This window comes from Lycium barbarum, chromosome 1 (assembly GCF_019175385.1).
Source record: "Lycium barbarum isolate Lr01 chromosome 1, ASM1917538v2, whole genome shotgun sequence".
NCBI classification, from domain to species: Eukaryota; Viridiplantae; Streptophyta; class Magnoliopsida; order Solanales; family Solanaceae; genus Lycium; species Lycium barbarum.
The window spans coordinates 145,619,264-145,625,263 of record NC_083337.1 but is presented as its reverse complement, the minus strand read 5'-3'; positions in this window follow the sequence as shown (position 1 = coordinate 145,625,263).

Sequence of the window (6,000 nt, the reverse complement as noted above, 5' to 3'; positions counted from 1 at the left end):
ATTGGGAAGATGTTAAAGAATGTATTGAACTCTTAGAAAATTTTTATAATGCAACTCTTGCTTTTTCTAGACAATTCTATCCCACGGTAACCGGAATTTTAGCCTACTTAGCGGAAATAGCTAGAGTTTTACAAGAGTATAAATATAAACCCGATTATCAAGTGACTATTTTTGAAATGATAATCAAATTTAAGAAGTATTTTTTTTCCCATCCCAACTTTATTTATATTGGTTTCCCTTTTAAATCCTTGTTTAAAAGTGTCTTATACTAAAAATTTGGTTAGTCAAATTTATACATTTTTAGAAATTGAAGAGGGAGTTCAACCATCTTTAGCTGAAGCCGATCTCGCTATTGATGATGAGTTTAGAAGAGTTTTTACTCATTATTCTAGTTTGAAAGAACGTGCTACACCAGTTGCTCCACACCCTACTACTTTTCATAGTAGCAAAAAGGGCTTGTCGGGTTTAAAAGTTTTACATTCACAGCCTACATCTTCTTCTACTGCAAACTTTGAAGAATTTAACTTTTATTTGATGCAGCCAAATGTGGATATCAGCCAACTGGATGAGGTGGACGTCTTAGCATGGTGGAAGAAGTACAAGGCAAGCTATCTGATACTTTCAAGAATGACTCGAGATATCCTTACGGTTCAAGTATCAACCGTGGCTTCGGAGAGCGCATTTAGCCAAGGAAGACAACAAATTGGAGACCATAGACATTCATTATCCGGCTTTAGCTTGCAAGTACTAGTGTGCATTCGAGATTGGATTAGATCGGAGCGACGCAACCAAAACTCAGAAGCGGAGCAAGGCGAAGATGAAGAAATTGAAGATTTGATAGCTAGTGGACCGGACCAAATGGAAGACTTTGAAGATATTTCCATGACCGAATATGATGTGGGGGAAATTAACGAAATGGTTCAAAATTGGTGATTTTATTATTCTACTATTTTTGTATAACTCATGTATTATTTGCAAGTTAAAAAAAAATACAACTTGCAAATAAATGTTATCCAAGAATGAATAAAATATATGGCTCATTGAGCTTTCTTCTATTTACTTGTGTTTATATTTTTACTTTTATTAAGTTAGGAATATACCTAAAATATACTAAGAATATACTTAAGTTATATAGTATACTTAAACATATATAAGTATATATAGTATATAAGTATATATAGAAAAAATAGTATATATAGTATATATAGTATATAAGTAAGTATATATAGTATATAGTACATATATACAAGTATATATAGTATATATACTATATATATTAAGTTATACACATATATAAGTAAGTAAGTATACTATATATACTTACTTATATATAGTATATAGTACATATATAGTATATAAGTAAGTATATATAGTATATAATAAGTAAGTATATATAGTATATATACTATATATATTAAGTTATACACATATATAAGTATATATAGTATATAAGTATATATATTATATAAATATATATAGTATATATATTAAGTATATATTGTATATATAGTAGATATGTTTAAGCTATCCTATATATAGTATATAGTACATATATATATAAGTATATAGTACATATATATAAGTATATGTAAGTTATACATATATATGTGTACGAAAAACACTATTCTGTATTGCTGACTTGCTGTTAGGCTGTTAGTCAGTAAATATTTAAACTTTAATTATAAAATTGTATAACATATGTAAATATACCTACAATATACAAATAAATACTATAATATATATATATAATACAAAAAACAAAAAACAAAAAAATTTAACGAATCCAAACCGGACCTGGTCCGGTTTGGACCTTAAAACCGGTTAACCGGAACCGGTTAGGCGGTTCCGGTTTTGGAACCGGAACCGGTTAGGCGGTTCCGGTTTTGGAACCGGAACCGGCCGGTTTCCTAACCGGTTCCCGGTCCGGTTCCGGTTGGAACCGGTTGACAGGCATACTTCTACCTAAAAAAAAAAGTCCTAAAATCTCTTTCAATGCAACAGTGATTTCATAATTTATTTAATCCTCAAAATTAAGTGACCATCATTCAAGAATTAATGTCAATATTTATGACTTCTGCCTAAAAAAAAAGGTCCTAAAATCGCTTTCAATGCAACAGTGATTTCATAATTTATTTTCTTGTTACTGATCTATATTGTTCTCAATTTTTACTCACACTCTTCCATCTTACAATTGATATTCATATACCTACTAGTCTATTTACTATTGGCAGAAAACAGTTAGGCTCAGAGAAAGACGATTTCCAACAGGACAAAAGAAACTCTAGTAAGAGCTTAGATGTTCTTAGCTCTGCATTTCTCAGCTTCACTATAACCTTCGCAGTAAACTCTCGTCCACCAAGGGTAATATTCAAAGAGAACATGCCTTACCTATCAAATTAAATAGATAAATGAACATGAGATTCAGGACAACAAAAGAGGATGTTACGGCTATAGCGTGAATCTTGAAGCAAGCAAATTTAGTCCTTCAAAGATAGTTCAGAAATAAGGATAGCCTCGGGACACCAGACAACTTAATTCCAGGGGAAGAGTTCTTATCATATTTTGTAAGGCAATTTTCTGGATAAAGGGGTCAGCATATCAAATGGTGTTCCTGGTTCAAATCTTTTGAAACACCCACTGATGTATTTGGTAAAGCATAAGAACAAAGAACAGGTGATGCTCCTGCTAATGCTACTTCGAAGTTCCTGATCAAGGAAACTGAAAATTCAATTAGGAGGAAGGGCCGATTCAATAGAAATTGTTCTTTTCATAAATGAATAATGGGTAATTTAACAAGTAGAGGATAAAGTAAATCACTAGGAACCTTCGCTTCAACTCTCTCTTAGAGGATGAACCAAGCCTTTGCTAGCCTTGTGAATGCAGAATTACATTATTGGATTGCCTAAATTAACTCCTTATTCTAACTAAAGAAGCATAGCAGTTGAAAGTTTGAGCAAGTACAAGGACACATTCTTTAATATAAGAAGCGTGAAATGTTGTAGACCATCATTGCAAATAGCATGAGAACAGTAACTGCCACGATTGAAGCATCACACACGGTATATGCACTTGAACTTCTCAGCGTAAGTGTGTATGCTAGAAACAGAAACATATTGTTTCCTTATCAGGGAAACAAAGCCAAAGAAAGCTCCAAAAGTAACTAACTTGAATATAAATAGAACAGACCAACATAGACTTGTTGCAGGTTCTGCAAATCTACCAATTGTATGTTGCATCTGACTGAAAGCCTAGAAAGAACTGATATGCTTTGACACCCTAAGTAACCTATTTGGAGAACATCTCAATTGCTTAATGAATATTGACTAATACATGAAATTCAAATGAAAGGATGTCATCCACCAAAAAACAGAGAAAAGAGTCAGTCAGTGAATTTTAACAAAATCAGTCAAGCAGTTCATATGGCTTATCCAAAAAGATGACAAGTTTATATTGAATGATAAAGTTCAAGTACGTAATTTTGCACGCATACATATGTTATATAGGTAAATATAGCTATAAGCCGAGGGTCTATTAGGAAACAGCCTCTCTACCTCACAAAGGTAGAGATAAAGTCTGCGTACATCCTACTATCCCCAAACCCCACTCGTGAGAATACACTAGGTATGTTGTTGTTATGTAAATATAGGCATAGGCATACACATACACATACGTAGTTTAATTAAGTGCAGCAATCATTAACCCAAAACAAAGTAATAAACTAAATTCACAAGTGTAATTTCAACTTCAGCAGTTAGGAAATCCCCTACTGGAAGTAGGCAGCATATGACCAAGCAAAGATAAAATATATTGAGGTACTCAAGTGTTAAGTGAGGACGCCAATTTCTATAGATCGCCAACCACCCTGTCAGCTTAATGCTATATCAAGATTTCCTAAAATGAAAACCATACAGACCGTGCTAAAACAAGTACTAATATAAGAAAATTGATACAAAGGAGACAATTCAAGAGATAATACTTGACCAATTCACCAAGATCCAATCTTTTATCTTTCCGAACATGGCAGCTAAAAGCAGAGCTCTTACCGGATAAGCAATGAACTTTTGAGTTGATGTTATGGTGATTATAGATCTCATAGTAAAATCCTTCTGGCATCTTAGAAGGGTCACAATCTTGGACAATGATAATGTCTTGAAACTCATTTGGAAACATGACGTGAGTTTTATCAAATGCATTTTGGTCCGTTTTCTTAATTTAAGCACAATCAACTCACTCTGTTTGCTGAAGATTGTCCAGTTTGTTAAGAGTTGGAAAAGTTAGTTAGTCAGTTTATGCAAAATTCTCAAATAAAACTAGATCTGAGCACAATCTAAGCTGAGCATACAGATCTGTCAAATTTACCTCCAAAATAACATTATTTAAGCTAGAAATATAGAACCTTACATATAAAACATGTCGCAAAAGACTCTTATCAACCAATCACCACTTACCACATTTGAAATGTCCATAAAAGCACATAGAGAATATTTTAACAGGATTTAGATCTTAGATGTCATACCAAGAAACCCGTTAAGCAACTGGAGAAAACGGAAAGGGAGAAATGACCGGAAGCCATAGGAATGGGAGGAATCGGCAAGATTTCAATTTCTATTCAAAATAAATATGAAATCTTGCCATCCCACCCACTCCAAAAGCTCCCCGAAATATTCGTCCCCTTTCCACTTCCTACAAAATATTCACAAATGTTTCCCATCCAACCACTGGAGAAAAAGGAAAGGGAGAAATGACAGGAAGCCATCGGAATGGGGGGAGTCGGTAGATCTCAATTTTTATTTTTATGAAAAAAACAATACATGAAATCTTACCACGCCACCCGCTCCAAAAGCTCCCCGAAACACTCATCCCCTTTCCACTTCCTACAAATTTCCCGATATTTTTCCTCTTCATCCTACACATATTATCTCTCTAAAAGACTGATACTGAGCTACATATATAGAGAATATAAACTACAAAGAGATAATGAGGAAGCGGCTGCTCAGTGGAAACCCTAATATATTGCGTAAGGTTCACAAAATAGAAGTAGAAGGGTACGTTTTAACCACCCATGGTTTTGTTTATTACATTCGACTCCAATGACTTCTATAGTAAGATTCTACGCATCAACTCATTACAACTTTACTTTATGGAGAAAGCTGAAAATAATTTACAATCCAATTTTCTATATATAATAAAAACATGTACTATTATTTGATAGTTTAACTCTTATAGGCAATCCTATCATATCATGTACTCCCACCATCCTAAATTATATGATATAGAGCCCGTTTGGCTTAGTTTATAAATTGTTGAAAACAGCTTATAAGTTATTTTCAGTTTTTTTGAGTGTTTGATTGGCCAGCTTATAAGTCATTTTATGCTTAAAATAAGCCCCAAAAAAATAAGTTGGGGTTGCCCAATTTTTTATTTTTTATTTTGCTTATAAGCTGTTTTTTTTAAGTTAAGTCAAACGGGTCCATAGTTTGATTAAACACGGAATTTAAGAAAGAAATGAAAACTTTTGAAACTTATGGTCTAAAATTAGTCATAGATATTTGTGTGGCTTTAAATTATTTCATTAAGGATAAAAGGTGAAGTTTTAAGTTAAATTATTTCTAAATATAGAAATATATTATTCTTTTTGGGGACAGACTAAAAAAAAGTGTATCACACAAATTGAGAAAAAAAAAATACTACTAGATTAAAAAGTGGAAAGTCCCCAATTTTAATTTTATAATTAAATTACTAAAATGTCCATCAAAAGTTTATGAAGCTTTTTACCCTTTATAAAAGTATACTAACTATATTAATTATCACAAGTCTGTTAACTTCTCCTACTCCCTCATATGTTCCTTCTAAAATTAAAACTTCTTTATTATTTTTCATAATGTTTTTGTTTGATAGTTAAATACAATATATTACATATGTCCAATTAATGATTTTTTTTTTAAACTTTTCCTGGTCAAGTCCCTATATAAGATCTTTTATTCATCAAGAAACTGATGA